At 44.6% G+C, this 20,079-nt stretch overlaps 1 protein-coding gene and 2 long non-coding RNA genes across 8 annotated transcripts in view; 2 read left to right on the top strand and 1 right to left on the bottom strand.

The window, feature by feature from the left end:
* Window positions 1-20,079, top strand: part of LOC135918035 (solute carrier family 41 member 1-like) — a 640,016-nt gene that overhangs the window by 312,169 nt on the left and 307,768 nt on the right. The window lies entirely within an intron of this gene.
* On the top strand, window positions 8,199-15,205 carry LOC135918039 (uncharacterized). Its single transcript, XR_010569518.2, has 4 exons — window positions 8,199-8,455; window positions 10,787-10,869; window positions 11,481-11,700; window positions 15,112-15,205. It is a non-coding gene; the product is annotated as an uncharacterized lncRNA (long non-coding RNA).
* The window catches only part of LOC135918029 (uncharacterized), a 52,598-nt gene continuing 48,131 nt past the window's right edge, over window positions 15,613-20,079 (bottom strand). For both annotated transcript variants that reach the window (XR_010569513.2, XR_010569514.2), the window contains 3 exons: window positions 19,320-19,455; window positions 17,892-18,081; window positions 15,613-17,641 (listed from right to left, as the gene is read on the bottom strand). This is a non-coding gene — a long non-coding RNA (uncharacterized lncRNA). The remainder of the gene's footprint in view (window positions 17,642-17,891; window positions 18,082-19,319; window positions 19,456-20,079) is intronic.

The following is a 20,079-nucleotide window of genomic DNA, read 5'->3' as shown; positions in this document are numbered from 1 at the left end:
AGCAAGGCCAAAGGTTTCCCCGCGAATCCCGTATTGAGTAAGCTTTGCCGTAAGAACGTCGTGGCCAATGGAATCAAAAGCCTTACTAAAATCGGTGACATTATCCTTTTGCGAGCCTAGGGTATATGGTCCTACATACATTTTCTCATCTGCATATATGGCAATGCCTCCTGTTCGTGAGTCTATGTGCTGTTCACACAGTTATAGCATATACCCATCGACTTGAAACAATGTATCTTGATTTCTTCTTATTCTTCCAAACGAGAAAAAAGGGAACAGAGGGTTCCAATTTTTCTTAATCACAGCTGGAAGAAGCCAGGGAAGGCACGTTGAAACCTATTTGTAATATTATATTGCAAATGTAGAAATGATAAAGGGAAATGAAAATAGTAAAAAAAACATGCAGCCATGGGTGGATAACGAACCTACAAGCTTTACATTAGGCATGCGATGCACAAACTACTTTGCTACCAAGGCAGCATTTAACCGTCCACAACGGCCGCTCAGATTGTTGACGCTAGAACGCGGCCGTTGTACCACAGTGATTAAGATATCACATGCGTAATGTGAACATTATGGGTTCCTTCCGCACCCACAGGTGGATGTCTTTTCATCCACTTTCATTTCCCTTGAATTTATCATTTGTATACTCTATATAAACTTAAAACACGTTCCTGTATGCTTTCCTTGGCCTCATTACCTGCTGGCTTCTTCCAGTTCTGTTACTTCCAACACATACATATTCTCATCTGGTAAGCAAGCAGCTTTTGCAAGATTCTGGAATGCAGTATGAAACATTATTGCAGGGCCGTGTAACGTAAAAAGCCTTACATTGACCAAGCAACCTGTAATAATGTCAATCTGAAAAAAAGCAATTCCCACTCTAGACAGCACTGATGTGTACTGCTGTGTGCAAAAGGGTCTAAAGAAAACAACTAGTTCAGAAATAAAGCCATCATACAACGAGGAAATATGAAAACCAGACGACAACTTGTGCAGTTGCATGTTGAAAATTTAGCACAGCAACAGATGAAGACATAATGAAGGAAGTGCGAGGATGGTTTATTTTGGAAACATGAGGCAATATGCTTTTGAGAAGCATATGAGCTTACATGCACAGAAATATGGTTTATGTAGCAGCTCAACTACGAACAGGCCTAGAACGCACTAATACAATGTATCGAGCAGTAAATCTCATCGTGGTTAAGTCAAAGAAACGTGGCTCTTTCTCATGATTCACTACACATGGCTGGTTCACACAACGTAGCCGCTTCTGTACATACCAGGTGGACTGTGGGACTTCTGAAAGCTTTAAATATGTACAAGGGCCACGTAACTGGACAGAACCGAGGTAATGTCGTTTGCCATCGTTTCAAGCAAGTGAAACCAATTTTTGCATTTTGACTAATTAGGTAATTAGTTATTATGATTACTTAACTGCTCAAGTATTATAGTCAAAGGACCATATTGCCACGACAAACTTGGTGACATTCAAGTTGCGCGCCCTTTGCATTGGGCACTGTGCACGCCTTACAGTGGCGCTGTTCGGCAACAACACGCAGCGATCTTCGTGGCACCGGCAGCCAGTTGGACCCGGCTCGCATGCGCCACGCGCACGAGGTGTCACGCGAGGAGAAGAGGAAGACGGTTCGAGCCCAGCTTGAGAACGCGACTGCCGCGGTTTTCTGCACGACCTCAGTGACTTTTACTTGTGGGCACAAGTTCGCCTTTAATAAATATCCTTGTTTTACTAACATCGTTACATTTCTGGTGGAGGTGCGGGGTATGAGTCGAAGCCCCACGAACGAAAGCCAGCGTGGCCCGGACAACCCGCGAGTCCATCCCGTGGAACTGACGCCTGTACATCAGCGGACCAGCCACCGTCTTCGAGGTGACTCGCCCGAATTCGGCCCTCTTCTCTTCTTGCCAAGAGAAGCTCCCACAACGGACGCCGCCACAATGACTACCCAGGTAACGCCGGCACAGCTAGTCGTAAGCCAACCTCGCAAGCCGCCAACATTCCATGGTGACTCGTTCGAAGACGTGGAAGATTGGTTGGAACTGTTCGAGAGAGTGGCGAGCTTTAATGAATGGAATGAAAGACAGAAGCTCCGTAACGTATATTTCGCGTTGGAAGACTTCGCAAAAACGTGGTATGAAAACCACGAACCCTCTTTGATCTCTTGGGAGGAATTTCGACGACAACTGCTAGCAACGTACGCGAGCACGGATCGTAAAGAAAAGGCGGAAATCGCACTACAAGCCAGGAACCAGCTCACAAACGAGAACGTGGCGATGTACATCGAGGACATGTCCCGCCTGTTCAAGCGTGCTGATCCCACCATGAGTGAAGATAAGAAGCTGCGCCATCTCATGCGTGGAGTAAAGCAGGAACTCTTCGCAGTTCTCGTCCGCAACCCACCGCGCACGGTCCCCGAGTTCAGATGTGAAGCAACGACCATCGAAAAGACACTGGAACAGCGGGCTCGGCAATACAACCGTGAGGCAAGCTGCGCACCTGTCCATGTCTTCCCTGGAGGCCTGCCAAACGACCTGGAAGCCCTGCGGGAGCTTGTCCGGTCAGTGATCAGGGAAGAGCTCAACAAGTTGCAGATACCTCAGGCTCCAGCTGCGCTATCTATCGTCGACGTTGTCCGGGACGAACTCAGGAACGTCATACGGGATCCAGAGCGTGAGCCACAGCCGAGGCGGCGCACCCCAACGTACGCCGACGTACTCAGGCAACCCGCGGTACACAGTAGTGGAGCAGTTGCGACGACCGTTCCCTACGCGTCGACAGTACCCAGTGTACCTCGTCTACTGGAACCATCGGCTGCCTATCAGCCTTTAGCACGTAGTGCACCTCGTTTTGCGGAACAAAGGCCCCGCAAAAGTGACGTCTGGCGTGACCACGAGCGCAGGCCTCTGTGTTTCCACTGCGGAGAAGCGGGTCACCTGTATAGGTTCTGCCCGTACCGTCAAGTTGGGTTAAGGGGTTTTCCCTTACGCGCACCATGTCCCCGAAACGGTGAACGGCCAGCGGAGATCGAAGAATACTTGTCGACGCGCCAAAGCCCCGTTACTCCTCACCAACATCAACCACGGGCACCGTCGCCCATACACTACCGATCGCCTAGCCCACGCGCGCCTCCAAGATCGCCTAGGCGTCGTTCACCAAGCCCACACCAGGAAAACTGAAGCAAGCGACCTGTGGAGGTGAGGCCGCTGATAACCAGAGTTACGAAGATCCTCCAACGCGATTCCAGTGCGGTGACGAGATAATTCCAGTCAACAGGTGCAGGAACGAAACGATTACGTCAGATTTGCGGTTGATGATAGACGGATGCGAGCTGAATGCCTTAGTCGACACCGGTGCTGATTATTCAGTAGTAAGCTTCAAGATGGCGAAGCACCTTAAAAAAGTTGTGACGAAGTGGACTGGTCCGCGGATACGCACGGCAGGCGGCCATCTTATTACGCCCCTTGGCCGATGCACCGCAAGACTTACGATAAAAGGCTTCACATACGTTTCTGACTTTCTTGTACTGCCAGAATGTTCACGGGAACTTATATGGGGAATGGATTTTCTACAAGCTAACAGCGCCATAATTAACCTACGTAGATCCAGTGTATCTTTCTCGACAAAACAAGCTATACCTGTGGAAGAATCGGAGGAGCGACGTCTCGCTGCACTGCGCGTCGTTGACAATGACGTAACTGTGCCGCCACGCTGCAGTATAATGGTTCTTGTGGATAATGAAAGATTTTCTGACCGCGAAGGCATAGCCGATGGAAACATAGAGCTCCTTTTCAACAAAGGTATTTGCGTGGCTCGGGGCCTTGTTCATTTAAGCGATGGCCGTGCAAATGTCGCACTTACTAATTTCGGTAATTAATTCCAACACATTGCACAAGGAACAGCTATTGCCTATTTCCACGAGTTCTGTGAAGCGACCGAATTATGCAGCCTAACTACGTCAACTGCCCTGCCAGGAACCTGCAGTGTCGACAGATCAATTACTGTCAACCCGAGACTCCCTGAAGCCCAAAAGAAACAGATATATGCCCTGATAAAGGATTTTTCTGACTGCTTCTCCACGTCCTCGAAGGTACGGCGCACGTCTGTTGCGAAGCACAGAATCATAACAGAGGACGCCACAAGACCGGTATGCCAGCACCCGTATCGAGTGTCACCAAAAGAAAGGGAGATCATCAAGAAGCAAGTAGAGGAGATGCTTTCAGATGACGTTATTCAGCCTTCCAGCAGTCCATGGGCGTCTCCGGTAGTGCTGGTTAAGAAAAAAGATAACACGCTTCGATTCTGCGTCGACTGCCGTAAACTGAACAGCGTAACCAAGCGGGATGTGTACCCCCTTCCGCGTATCGACGATACGTTAGATCGGCTCCGATGTGCAAAGTTTTTCTCCTCCCTGGATCTCAAGAGTGGATATTGGCAAACAGAGGTGGATGAACGGGACCGTGAAAAGACAGCATTCGTAACCCCTGATGGCCTCTACGAATTTAAAGCACTTCCATTCGGCCTCTGTTCCGCACCCGCAACGTTCCAGCGAATGATGGACTCTGTGCTTGCAGGATTGAAATGGCAGTCATGCTTAGTGTATTTGGATGATGTGGTCGTATTTTCCACCACATTTGACCAACATCTAGAGCGCCTGCGACTAGTGTTAGAAGCTATTCGCGCAGCAGACTTAACAATTAAGCCAGAAAAATGTCAATTCGGCTTCGATGAACTTCGGTTTCTCGGACTAGTCATCAGTGCTGAAGGCGTTCGGCCAGATCCCGAAAAGACAGCAGCTGTTGCGAGGTTCCCGACACCCACAGACAAAAAGTCAGTGCGACGTTTCTTGGGTTTATGCGCATACTACAGAAGATTTGTGGAAAACTTTTCAAACATTGCTGAGCCCCTTACAATACTGACAAGAGAAGATCAACCTTTCATGTGGGAAAGCGAACAACAAGACGCCTTTGAGGAGTTAAGGAAACGCCTGCAAGCTTCTCCAATCCTTGCCCATTTTGATGAGACAGCCGACACTGAAGTTCATACCGATGCGAGCAACGTCGGCCTCGGTGCCATACTAGTGCAGTGGAACAACGGCCAGGAGAAAGTAATTGCTTATGCCAGCCGTAAGCTCTCGAAAGCAGAGGCCAACTACTCCGCAACCGAGAAAGAGTGCCTTGCAGTCATTTGGGCAATATGTAAATTTCGGCCCTACCTCTATGGTAGACCATTCCGAGCAGTCAGCGATCACCATTCGCTTTGCTGGCTGGCGAATCTCAAGGATCCATCCGGACGACTAGCAAGATGGAGCCTTAGGCTTCAAGAGTATGACATTACTGTCGTATGCCGATCCGGGAGGAAACACAGCGATGCCGACTGCTTGTCACGCGCACCCGTCGAGACAACTGTGTCAGAAGAAGAGGATTTCCCGTTCCTTGGCATTGTTGACGCGTCACAAATTGCTCAACAACAACGAGATGACCCGGAATTGCTTCCACTTATACGGCGCCTGGAGGGACTCGACGTTCAGCTGCCGCGTATTTTCTCTAGGGGGCTATCCTCGTTCTGCCTACGAGGAAGTGTGCTCTACAAGAGAAACTTCGAGAACAGCGAGACAAAGTTTTTACTTGTCGTACCCACTTCTATTCGAGAAGAAATTTTCAATGCCTGTCACGATGAGCCGACGTCTGGACACATGGGCGTGAGCCGTACAGTCGCCAGGATTCGTCTGAAATACTACTGGCCCAAGTTATTAGCATCGGTGCAGCACTACGTCAAGACTTGTCGCGAGTGTCAAAGGCGCAAGACTCCATCCGTAAAGCCGGCCGGCCTCCTCCAGCCAATAGAGCCACCAAAAGCCCCATTCCAACAAGTCGGTATGGACCTCCTTGGACCCTTCCCAACATCATCTTTCGGCAATAAGTGGATAGTTGTGGCCACGGACTATCTGACCCGTTACGCAGAAACTGATTCCCTGTACAATGCAACGGCTGTCGAAGTTGCAAAATTCTTTGTCCACAATATCGTGCTCAGGCATGGCGCTCCCACAGTTGTTATTACCGATCGTGGAACGGCCTTTACTGCGGACCTAATGAAATTCTTGTTGCGAATGACACATACTGATCATAGGAAAACTACGGCGTACCACCCTCAGACAAACGGTTTAACTGAACGCCTTAACTGAACGCCTTAACAGAACACTGACCGACATGCTTTCGATGTATGTCGACGTTGAACATAGGCTGTGGGATGAAATTTTGCCATACCCCTTACAAAAATGGTTCTTGAATTTCCATTGTTGATCTGTTGTACTATCATTGATTCCATAGAAACTCCACAAAATTACAACATTCATTGAGCCAGCACCATGGTTGTTCAATAAAATTTTTATTGACAACTACACAGTAATTTTTTTATTGATGAAATAATGTTCAAATTCCATTGTGTAATGCCAACAACTGGACCGAGTTAAACAGGCGACATACAATTTACACGAAACAATAACCATTAGTTTAGGTTCCTTAGTTAATTAGTTTCTTAGTTCCTTAGTTTAGGCTACAACATGAAATGGCGTAATTAATCTGGCCAGAGCTTCAACCAATTATTAAAAAAATTGTTGCACAGGCAGTTGTACGTTCAAGTGCAGAATAAAGGCCACTGCAAGATAATGTACTAATGCATTATTAATGCAAAATAATGCTGTATTGAGCCGCTGCAGCGCCAAATGCACAATCTCCGGATAGGTTCAACTTATTTTAATCACTGCGGATATTGCAATGTGCGCTATAACTGCAATGGGAGACCTGAAAAAGATTGAGTGTAGGTGATGCAGTGTAAAGCTTGAACATTGTGCTACCAAGGAGAGAAGAGGTTCATCCCACTGGGCAGCGTACAGGGTACTTTTTTTTTGCTGCACCAAATTTTTAAAATTGCAAAATATAAATCGCGGTAATGTTATGTTTACCATAAGAGTGTACAGATTGGCGGCCTCTAGATACAGAACAATTGCCGCACTTGCGTGCGTAATTAGCAAATTTACGCTAATTAACGTTCTAATTATCAGCAATAGGTGGCTACAGAAAATGAGTACTTTGGTGCCCGTGCTCGACACTACCTATCCCAATGATCAAATTTTGAATAGTGGATTTTATGTGGGAGCTTCGCGAACAATTAGTTCCCCTTGGCAGGCTCCTTGAAATCGAAACTGGCTGGACAAAGAGCGCCTTTGTCGTCGGCGTAGCTTCATGTCTTCCTCAATGCATGCAGAAGCATCCAGAACACTGAGAGGTAACCGGTTTTTGAACTTTTGTTTTGTTGAACTATCGGTACGTCGATGTACGGATCCTACTGGACCTTAGCAAAATTTATATCACGTGGCATCACAAGCTACCACAACAATACAGAGCCTGCGGAAAGGCGACCTCGCGTAAATTTACACTATTACATTACGGCAAAATATGCAACAAAATTCAGTGTAAGCGCGCCCACACGCCGATTGGCAGAGGTCACGCGACCAACTAAAATGATGATGATGATGATAATTATCAGCACCAAAAACTTTTGAAACAGGGCGGAGACAAATAGTCTCCTAGTCTGCTTGATTTATTCAAGTTTTACATCTATATATAGCGACCGAGACGCGACTCATACAGACTCATGTTCGCATCAGCAAGCGCGACCTGCCGTCGTCAGAAGAAAACATTTGTCGATTGATGCCGTTCACTTCTCGCGCCATCGTTGCCGCGTAACGTAACCTTCAGCGCATTGGTTAAGCAGCACAGCTTTGCCGCTGCATTCGCGCGGCTGAAACAACGAGCACTTAGGGAATGAGCCAAACCAGTGGTGAATCACCACCATTTGCAACTAATCGCTTCGTGACAACTTGATGGATTTGTAGCCTTCGAGATCAGAACGATGTGTCGTCACAGAGGAAATCTCGGAGGTTATGCTTCAACATTGCCATTGATACTAAATCATTGTTTCAACGCAGACAATTGCTATTTGCGCAGCAACATAATTTATTTTATTACACTTTGTGTATAACTGACAGCTTTGCAAAGAAATTATAGAAGTTCTTCCCGAACGAAATATTTTTGAAAGTTTTTTTTACCAAACTTAGCGAAATATACGAAAGTTAACAAGCAACATTGAAATTTTTTTTTTGCGTGTTTGCTTGTTTGGCAGTTGTGTTCGTAGTTGTTTTCGTCGCCATTTTGCTTTCTTTCGTGGTCTCCGTGTGCGCGTTGTGTGCGTCGTGAGCTGTAAGCATGCGTGTGTGTTGTGATCTGCTGTTGCGCGACAAGAGACATTTTTGCCAAGAGCGTCGGAGACGAAAAGCTGAATGTACCCGTCCGTCCACTGGCTGACGCGGAGGTATGCCACCGACTGGGCTGCGTGGAAGCGTGCATGAAGAATGGAGCGCCGGCTGACCCGACGGTAAGTACGTTTCTTGTATTGTGTGTATAACTGATCGGCAACGTTCTGACTGGTGTCGTAGAAGTCGCGGGGTGCTTTTTTTGTTGCTGGATGTACGTCGGGCTGACTTGCGCCTGTGGCGCTGGTGCTGTGTCAGTCAACCACTCCGAGCTGTGTCTGATTCACGCGTGGTGCACGGCATCGGTGTTTCAAAACATTTCGTGCCGGGCCGGTCCCGGGTGCATGTGTAGCGTGTTGCATGCTCATTCGGTCCATCGAGCGCCAAGGTGGGGTCATGTCGTCTGTTTAAGCTGTGTATTTAGCAGCCTGGCCTATTCGTCTGTACTACACGGTAGCCAAGTTTATCGCGAACTGAAATGCACGGAACCACTTAAAACAAGGGCGCCTGTTCCTGTGTTGTCATGCTCGTCCCCACCCGTTGCGGTAGCTTAGTGTTGCGCCACTGACCTTGAGGCCGCAGGTGCAACTCCGGCTGCGGCAGCCGGATTTAGATGGAGCGAAATGCAAAAAACGCTCGTGCTTGGGTATGGGTGCTTGTTAAAGATTCAAATTTAATTCAGTCGTACGCTGCTACGTGCCTTGTAATGAGATCGTGGCTTTGGATAGTAAAATCACAAAATTTGAATGTTTAACTTGCATGACCCTGTTTCAAGTATTACCGTTGCAGCAGGACCCATGCCACAGCCGTTTATGTGAACATCAAATTGGCGGACCGTCTTTTCCTTGTATTGTCATCAAATAATCATGCAGAAGTGTCGTGGCCGATATCGTGAGATGTGTAATAAACGCGGATCGTCCTATAAAACAGGCTGCTTGATCATTCGCGAATCGAATGCCACCGTGTTGTAACGTCGAAAAAGAATGCCTAAAGCGCATTTGATTGACGCCACCAGTTTCTCTCCCAGCCCTGGGTATCTTTTTCATGTTGCAAAAGCATTTCTACGAAATTGTTTGTGTACTCTGGATATGTTAAAGAACAAGATTTTGCTCAAAGCTGTAGTGTATCACAGAATAAGACTTGTTAATCCGGAGTTACTATAAATATAGTCAATCTTCTTTCTTTTCTGGCAAAAAAAAAGAAAGAAGATTATGAAAGCATGCAAGCCTCTGAATACGTGAGAAAAGATGCAACCTTTAGACCAAATCTGGGATATTTTTTCCTTCGGAGGACTGACCCAAATTCCTACTTTTATGTTCACACAGAAAAGTGCCTTGTCATAAAGATGTCGTAATATCAGACACTTTCTTTTGAAAGTTCCTCTTAAACGCCCTGTGAAAAACTGTTGGTAAAAGAATTTGGTTCTTGCTATTTCAGTATTCCTAAAACATATGCAGTGAACAATAAAAATATTCAACTAATTCATTCAGTCACACAAATAAAATACATTGCTAACACAGCAGCTGGTAGCAAGAAACACTTGGTTACGTAAGCATCAAGCACTTATATACATTTTTTATTATTGATGGCATTTCACTGTGTAGCTGTTATGTAATACTGCATTTATAAAATACTTTAAATAGTGGCATCCACAGCATCTGGAGAAGAGTGCAGGGCACATTGTGTCTGATGCTATTGCAAACTTGCATGACACATCAAAAGCAGGCAACAATCTTACACCATCTGGTTAATGCTTTCTGTGAATATAAAAAAGGATCTTTAAGGCCCTTCCCTGCATGTGCGAATCTACTTTGCCACACTGGATAAACAGTGCTAACATAACAAGAACCAGTTGAACATGCCCTTCCACATCAAAAGCTCCTGTGTACGTGCCCTGTAATATTTATGGAAGTATAGGTGTCGAGGCCCTCTAGTCGGTTTTTGTAAGGAACTCCATGACTCGAGACAAAAAGCACACTGCAGCAGTGTTTGGGTCTGATAGTATTCAATCCGTACTAGAATTTATGAGGAATATTGAATACTGAAGCATCTTTAAAAAAACTAAAATGTATTGATCGTACTGATTTTTCCCTTTTGCTGCTTGAAAGAAATACCCATTAATTTTTTGTATTAATTTTGTGGATAAACATGCCTATTCTTAAATTCAAAACTATCTGTGCAGCATGTGTGAAAACCTGCAACACTTTAACGGAAGGCTTTTCGCTTCACTCGACTATCACGAAGTGTCATGCACCCGACTCATGTTAAATGCCAGGCTCGCCAAATCACGCATCAGTGACTGATCCACAAAAAGAACCAAAGTGTCGCAAAATTCATTATTAAGTGTGAGATATTTCGCTGCATAAAGAAGTAGCATTTGGTGCTTTATTGCTGAAATGGTTGAAGTACATATTACTTTTATTCAGTGGTTGTATTGCTTTCTCATTATGCAGAAGCTGGCAAGAGAGTGAAGAGGCTACGAAAAATCCTCAACATCGAGAACAAGCCAGAAGAACCAGTAATTGCTTGCACAGAGGTACGCTTATTGTGTGCTGCCAGTTGTTCTCCCTTCTTTCTTTTACTTTCTTTTTTGGCAATATAGTGCATTTGAAGTGATTCCGTGAACAAAGCAAGATTAAATCAGTGTTTCCCAACTTCTGGCCCCTGGAATCACTTCAGATAGCGAAAGGGATCTGTATGGATCATTTAAAGATTTGCAGTTGATCTTGCAATGTATGACTATGACTAAAATTTATATCTGGCCAGCATAGTGGCAGGTAGCAAGCCGTTGCAGGAAAGTTACTGGTGCTGTATGCTATTTAGAAATCATTAACAATGATCGTGTTCGAGATCACACTCACTGACGACAGCTTGTGTATCTGTGGGCAACCAGCCGGCAACTACTAAGTCCACCTCTGAACAACTTATATTTGTTCGCACACGTGCACATGTGCTGCAGTGTCAGTAACTGCAAGTAACTGTCAATGAAATGCCTCTGCAATGCAAACCATGCAACGATGCTGCAAGACACTTGTTTTTCTTCTGCTGTCATTTACGGCTTGTCCATTTGATGATAAATTGTTCACCTTTATGCTCTGTGTGATCAAAAGTGAGCTTTTAAAGTGTCGCTTAATTTTCTGTGTACAGGTTGACATTGGTGGCGGGACGCTGATAAGAACATCCTCGATCAGCTGAGCCAGGCCTGTGACATTATCAGTGGCCGTGGAAAATTCGTCAGGGCACTTTTGCACCACGTCTTTACTGATGGTGGGCTCCACGGCAAGCCACTGTTTGTGGGCAAGAGCTGCCTACGTGGCCAGACGGTTCAGGAGGAGGCCCTCGACACCGTATGCGTAGAGACCGATAGGTGTGTACGCTATTTTAGTAGTCATTTAGTCTTAAATAATGAAATCAGAACATGCATATAAGTTGAAGAAAGGCTATTTATACAAACTGTACTGTTAGCAACTGGATAAAGTATAGTAAGTGTTCCTAATATTTCATGTAAAAAAAACAAATAGTTCCCTTCTTTCATTATTTGCATTATGGCCACGAAGTTATGCACAAATTTTAGAGGCCCGATAAAAGAAATAATTGGTCGAGCTATGGATTGATCACAGCTGCTTAAAAGATACTGATGGGCTAGTTGGTATATTGATGGGCTAGTTGGTATCATATTGAAGCAGCACACTTGGATCTGACACATACGCATCACATAGAAAGGACATACGCAGGCGCTGGACTGCACATTCTGCATTATTGTTTAAGAACGACCCGTCTTTTGTAGTGCCACTTGAGAAGCACACATGCTCTGATGGCAGTGAGGTGTGACAAGAGCGAGGGTAAAACACAAATATAGGTGACATTTTCGGATTCCCACTCTGAATAATCAAAGTCTAAATAGCGGCACGCCTTTTCAGAGAATGATACCAAGGGGCAACTGATAGACCTATCTTTCCATTTGTCAGTTTCTGTAGCTATGTTTGTTGTGTTTCCTGCGCAAAACTTCCGTATCTTTCAGGACGGGTTTGCAGCCCCAATCCTTGCAATGAAAGGCTAAATGACATGTATCTTTAGCTGTGCAGTGATAAATGTGTTCATTTAGCCTTGTATATTCAAGCACCTGCATGTCTGCCAAGTGTATGCCTTGTTACAGGACTATAAAACACTCCGTCTGCACAATTGACGTTGGGCTTTCGATGGTTGATTACACAGGGACTACACAGGGAATTTTTTTGTGCCATTCACCTTTTTGCACAGGCTCGACAACCGCACAGGTGCGGAAAACACTGCATAAACGCCGGCCATTTGACCTATCTTTTGCAGATTGTGGGAAATTGTGTGTACATAAGGTATGACTGCGTTGCCTTGACAGTCCTTGTGACTGCGAGTGGATCCGCTCACTTTTTTGTGTTTAGTAACCTGAAACATATCAAGAGCTTCGATGGATACCTAGAGCTCCTGAGGCAGGTTACCTTGTTTGTGAAGCTGGTTTCACATTTGTGATGACATGATTTTTGCAGTGCGTTAAGAAAGCAAGAGTGGATGATGATGATGATGATGAAGCAACATTTGCTGGGCCCGAAATAAATCGGTGGTGCACGCAGGCACCAGACGGGGTGGTTCCCTAGTTACGGGACCCATATGTTTCCAGCAGCTCCTGGCCCCTGTCCGTCAGTGCGAGCTGAATCGGTAGGGCGGGGCTGGATAACAAAGTCTCCCATCGCTCAAGGGGTTGGGGATTGGGGATTGGGGGTGTTGGTGGCAATTGCCCTCTTCACAAGCTTTGAATGTGCCGATTGGTAGGGAAGGGCAGATTTGTTGTTCCTTGGTTCATAAGACCAACATACACACCAATGCAGTGTTTTATAAATGCCTCAGGTCATTGTTACTAACACATAAGCTACTTATCAGCAGTTTTATTAGGTTTTTAGAGCTTGGTGCATATGTATCCTCCCATCAAATCTGTTGGTCTTATGAGCCAAAGAGCAACAAAGCTGTCTTTCCCTACCACTCGGCCCATTCAAAGCTTGTGAAAAGGGTGACTGTCCGCTCTTGCTTTCTTAACACACTGCAAAAAACATGTCATCACAAATGTGAAACAAGCTTAACAAACCAGGTAACCTGCCTCAAGAGCTCTGGGTGTTCATCGAAGCTCTTGATATCAGTTGCAGAATGCTTACTAAAGAAGACAGAAATAGTGAGCAGATCCACGCACAGACACAAGGCATTACAAGCTGGTCATGCCTTATGTACACACAATTTCCCAAATCTGCTAAAGATATGTCGCAGGGCTTGCATTGATGTGGTGTTTTGCGCGCCTCTGTGATTGTCGAGCGTATGCAAAAAGGTGAATGGCGCAAAAAAAGGAACAAGTGCCTGTGCAATCAATCACTGAAAGCCCTATGTGAATTGTTCAGAGAAAGTGGTTTATAAGGTCCCTCTGTCCTGTAACAAGGTATACATTTGGCAGACGGGCAGGTCCTTGAATATGAGGCTAACTGAGCACAATTATCACTACATGGCTAAAGATTCAGATCATTTAGCGTTTCATTGCAAGGATTGTGCTGCAAACCATATTGAAAGATACGGAAGTTGTGCGCAGAGAACATAAAAAACAAACGGGAAATTCTTGAAGCAATAGAAATTGACAAATGGAAAGATAGGTGTATCAGTTGCCCCTCGGTATCATTCTCTGAAGAAGCACGCTGTTATCTTGGACTTTGGTTATTCATAGAGTGGAAATCCAAAAATTTCATCTTTATTTGTGTCTTTTATGCATTTTATTCTGGCTCTCGCCATACCATACTGCCATCAGGGCATGTACGCTTCACAAGAGACACTACAGAAGATGGGTCTTTGAGCAATAAAGCAGTAGTTGCAGTCCGGCGCCTGTGTACGCCCTTTCTAAGTGTACGTGTCAGATGTAAGTGTGCTGCTTCAAGATCATAGCTGGCCAGATAGCACACATATATTCCTAGGTTGACTTCTGCACCAGCTATTTGTGATGGCACATTTTAATATATGCTCGGCGATTTGCTATGTGCTAGCTATCTTGTAGCTTTGTTTCTTTACTAAGAAAAGCCTGCACTATTTTTCAGGACTTCTTGGGTTAACTTAGCGCTTATTGTTATTATAAAGTGTCAAATATATATGTTGCATGAAAGGTTCACTCTAGCAGGAACTTAGTGAATGCAGAGAGGAAGAGCCCCACACATTCGTGTGACAGTCACGTTGAGCACGGAGCTAATTTAGTTCATTTGCCGCATGTCTGACCACCACTGCTGTGATGTGTAACCAGCAGGCTGCACCTACTTTAAGAATGCTGAATGTTTTCTCTTAAACCAATTAAAGTGTGACAGAAAGTAGTGAATTCCAGTTGCAATGTTTTCATATGCTATGTTCAAGCTTTTCATTGCCATAGTGACCATCAGATAATATAAAGCATAATGCTATTTGTAATAACATTTAATCAACGATAAAACAAAAATATTGCAGGATTTTTCAGGCAGATAATTCAAGCATAAAGCTAGTTTAAACTGCATAGAAGCTCACTTGTATACTTTTTGTCTAGCAGCTTCTACAAAGCTCTTGCCACATTTACCATGACTCCTTATACTGTTATTATAGCTCCTTATACAGAACATCAGTAGTACATGGATTAAACATGAAAGCTTCTAGCAGATATTTATTTCTTAGTTTTGTTGCATAATCACTATTGCCTGCTGATTTAATTTGCCAGAGCTGCACATTGTTTCATCTACTCATATGTTTCCAGGATACACCTGCTCAGTTTCCGGGAGCCAGTGTTCCATACATCAAGAAGAGCCTATCCTTGCTTTCGTGATAAATAAAATGAAGTAAGACCATGCCTTTTTATATGCCTTCTTGTTTGTTACTGCTGGCTGCACCTCATATTCAGCCTCAGTAAGCATCTTACATGAAGTCATTGCATTGAGGACTAAATGCAATGACAACTTCATGAAGATACTGCGCAATACAATGACAACCCAGTGGAAGAACAGTACAATGAAAATCCAGTGAAGATCCCATGAAAAAACAACACAATAAAAATACCATGGAGACCCCATGGAAATACCACACCATAATACTCCCATGGAAATACAATGGATTCACGGTGGCCACTTTTCCATGATCTCTCAACAAATCCTCCATGAAATGCCAATGGAATTTCCACAATTTTTCTGTTGATGGTACAATAATATATCGATGGAAAATCAGTGGATTTCCAACAACATTTTTTGTAAGGGACATCACCTTCGCATATAATACGGCCGTTCAGGAAACAACACGAGTCACCCCGTTTGAACTTGTATTCGGCCGAGCAGTATCCACAACTTTGGATGCTATGTTGCCGTTAGATGAAGAAACCCATAACTCATCTGACCTGGATGATTTCTTGCAACGAGCCGAGGAGGCACGACAGCTAGCAAGGTACCGAATACGCCGCCAACAACGCATCGACTCCAGCCGGTACAACCAGCGCCGCCGTGAAGCTCATTACCAGCCCGGTGACAAGGTGTGGGTATGGACCCCAGTGCGACACCGTGGACTGTCTGAAAAGCTTCTGTGCAGATACTTCGGCCCTTACGAAATACTTCGTCGTATAAGCGACGTCACTTACGAAGTGAAATCCGCTGGACACGAGAGCCCAAGACGGCGCAACTCCACGGAAGTTGTGCATGTTGTCCGCATGAAACCCTACCAGGAGAGGTCATGAACAACAGTAACAACAACAAAAAAAGTGAGCGCCCACAGGAACCCCTACTTCCTCTCACGCATCGGGCCGATGCGGTAAGGAGGGGGATAATGCCACGACAAACTTGGTGACATTCAAGTTGCGCGCCCTTTGCATTGGGCACTGTGCATGCCTTACAGTGGCGCTGTTCGGCAACAACAGGCAGCGATCTTCGTGGCACGGGCAGCCAGTTGGACCCGGCTCGCATGCGCCACGCGCACGAGGTGTTACGCGAGGAGAAGAGGAAGACGGTTCGAGCCCAGCTTGAGAACGCGACTGCCGCGGTTTTCTGCACGACCTCAGTGACTTTTACTTGTGGGCACAAGTTCGCGTTTAATAAATATCCTTTTTTACTAACATCGTTACAATATGACGAACGAAATACTGGCAATCTTGGATCAAGGTGGGTAGGTAGACATTCTTTTTTTAGATTTCGAGAAAGCCTTCGATCGGATTTCACACAAAAAATGATGATACAGCTAAACAGCATCATACGCAACGAACAAATTTTGCGTTGCCTTGATTCGTACTTGACGCATCGAAAACAATTTGTCAGCATAGGTGCTTCGAATTCATCGCTTGCCTCTGTACTTTCGGGCGTTCCACAGGGCTCGGTTTTAGGGCCACTTCTTTTTCTTATCTACCTAAATGACCTGGCTTGCAAATTTTCCGTGCGGTGCCGCTTTTTTGTGGACGATTGTATTCTTTATTCGAGCATTCAATCTGTGGATGACCAATCTAGCTTAACTGACTATCTAATAGCAATACACGACTGGTGTATCCAGTGGCACATGACCCTAAACATCTCGAAATGCGCGCACATGGTTATTACACGTAAAAAAAATCCGCTAAGTTGCACTTACATGGTAAATAATATGGACATTAAACAGGTAGAGGAATTCACATATCTTGGAATTACAATTGATTCCAAGATGAGCTATGCCCCTCACGTTAGGTATGTTTCCGTGGCAGTAATGAAAAGTTATGGTTATTGAAGCACCGTTTAAAAAACTGCACTAGTGCTACCAAATTAACCGCATATAAGACAATTATTAGGCCAACACTCGAGTATGCCGATATAGTCTGGGACCCTCACACAAAGACTGGTATAGACATTATCGAAAGAGTACAAAAAAAGCTCTTAGATTTATCTACAATGCTTAAAATTGGCACATTTCAGTCACCTCTTTAAGGTTGCGATCTGGGCTCCAGACACTAGAAACTCGTCGCAAAATGCACCGTCTACAAGCAATGTATAACATAGTTAACAACCACACTAAAATGAGATTTGACAACTACATGCAATTTAACAAATCGCGACTGAGCAGAGATAAGCACAATCAAACAATATTATTGCCGCGTGCTTGAACAAACGCATATCTTTATTCCTTCCTGCCCAAGACAATCCGCGAATGGAACGCTCTTCCGCAAAGCGTGGTCAACTCAGCCACTCCAGATTCCTTCTTATCTGCAGTACAGACGTGCTTGTAATGTCATGCATTCATTGTACCTTTGCTTGCTACATATTCTGATGACTCTTTTATTACGCCTACCCGCTGTGGTTGCTCAGTGGCTATGGTGTTGGGCTGCTGAGCACGAGGTCGCGGGATCGAATCCCGGCCACAGCGGCCGCATTTCGATGGGGGCGAAATGCGAAAACACCCGTGTGCTTAGATTTAGGTGCACGTTAAAGAACCCCAGGTGGTCTAAATTTCCGGAGTCCTCCACTACGGCGTGCCTCATAATCAGAAAGTGGTTTTGGCACGTAAAACCCCAAATATTATTATTATTTATTACGCCTTTCCTATTGGCAGCAATGTGACGGCATCATCGTATTTCTTTTGTGTATTTGCATATGTTTACTTTGGCTATCAGGCTTTTTTATTTTATTTTTTATTATTATTTTTTATCCCCTTGAGGAAAAAGTTTGAAATCACTTGATGTTTGTACCACACCTGCCTGGTTTTCCAAATGGAAGCCGGCAGTATTCTGAAAATAAATAAATAAATAAAACTGTCATTGCGAAAATTGTAGAGCCCCCTGAAAAATTCCCAATCCAGCTTTCTACTGCTCAATAGGTGCAATACAAATTTTTTTCAAGCTTGAAAGAAGCCCGTGAACACATGCAATAAGTGCCGCGGAACTAACCGCTCGTGCACCTGAACACCATTTGGCTCCTTCTTTCAGGCTTGAAAAAAAAACACTTTTTGAGAATAATATTTTATAAATTGATTATTGTTATTTACTATGTTTTAGGCAAAATGCATGAAATAATGTGGCTGCCACCTTCATTTGGGGCGACCTGAATCGACCCCATTTTCATGTCCAAATCCTGCTATACATGGTGCGCGTTTTGAGCTGGTTGTGTAATTTAGGGCGGTTTTGACTAATTGAAGCTTCGCAACCTAATTATGGAGTCGACAGTCTAAAAGAAATTGATACATAAACGGTCGCTGTCAGTAGTCCATACTCCTTTAGCCTAGTGCTAAGTGCTTGTGAGCCATGAAGTTGGCAGTTCTAAGCAGTATTTCTCATCCTGACCTGGTGTTATAGCCCAGTTACTATGGTGCCATGCTGGTCACAGCTGCAATCTAGGCCATGACAGCTGCCCTCCCTTGGGGGTAAAACGCCATAACGCTTATGGGCACTTAGATTCAGGTGCACATTAAAGAAGCAAGGTGGCCAAAACTTCAGGTTGTGACTTTGGCATATAAAACCAGAGAATTTAATTTTAAAATCTAAAGATGCTTTATTGGGAGCAGGACAGCATCATGAGCTGTTACTGCACTGCCATTGCACCAAGAAGCTCCGAGTAAATAACAACAATTTCTTAGACAATGTCCATATCTTGCAAACAATTACAAACGCTTCTCTGCATGCACCTCTGTTGCTGTTATATTTAGTTCCATTGCCAAGGCGGATTAGGATGCTAGAACATCTTTCAAATCTGTTTTTTTTACTGCTTTAAAGTTTTTGGTTATGTTACATCGCTGTGTGCGCCAAATGCACATTTCAGTGCAACTATTTGCTCAGAAAGTGCACTCCTCTTTATTCATTTGTGCATGCAAAACGGGTTCAGAAGAACTGCTTTCTCAAGATCTGTATAACAAGCAAAAATTCTATGTAGGCTGCACAAATAGAAAGGATTGATTTTGTAAATATGCTATTTAGTTCTTCAAAAAAGGCAGCTGTTAGTATTCTCTTCCAAAAGGGAAAATTGGCCCTACCGGCTCTGCTTCATTTTCTGATGTTGATGGTCTATTTGGGAGCACTCAACTGAGAGGCTGCACTTTGCCTATGTCAAGCGTGCTGCCACCAGGCCCAAGGTGGATCGACATCCTCGCCAAAAGTCGAGTCCAAACTCTATAAAAGAAACATCTCATCATTTTGCTATCAGTTTTGTCATCTTGCGTGCTTCATACACGGCCGTCAGTGAAATATTCCGTCACTTGGATACTGAAAAAATTCTAGCATTTTCTGGCAGCCAAGCTGAACACACAATAAAGGCAGAAGATTAACGAGCAAATACAGTTGTCACATGAGGTTAATCAAGTATAGCAGAAATTGAAATAAATCAGGGATACTGTGTGCGTTGGCTTTGAATACAAGAAACGTATAAAGGAGAAACTAGCAGGCACGCCCCTTTTAATTTCCCGTGTTTGCTATACCTCACAACACGTTTGGCATTGTCCGAAACTCGGAGCTAGTAATCTCTTAAAAATAAGATGAACGAGTGTCAGCATAAGTTAACAGGACACTTAACCTGGCAATATTTGCGCATAGAACGACTCACGTAGCGAAGCTACTGTGAGACACCCGATGACGGATCTGCCAGGGGCGGTGCGGTTTGGACGAACAATTTAAAAAGGAAGGCGAGTTTCACTTGTCTCACGGCTACTAAGCTCACATAGAATTTGCGGTAACCCATGAAAACGACAAGCAAGCTATTTCCTTCAGTGTGCATGTGCGCACTCTTTCTGTCCACCT

This window comes from Dermacentor albipictus, chromosome 5 (assembly GCF_038994185.2).
Source record: "Dermacentor albipictus isolate Rhodes 1998 colony chromosome 5, USDA_Dalb.pri_finalv2, whole genome shotgun sequence".
Lineage (NCBI taxonomy): Eukaryota > Metazoa > Arthropoda > Arachnida > Ixodida > Ixodidae > Dermacentor > Dermacentor albipictus.
This window is presented reverse-complemented; position numbering and strand designations above follow the sequence as displayed.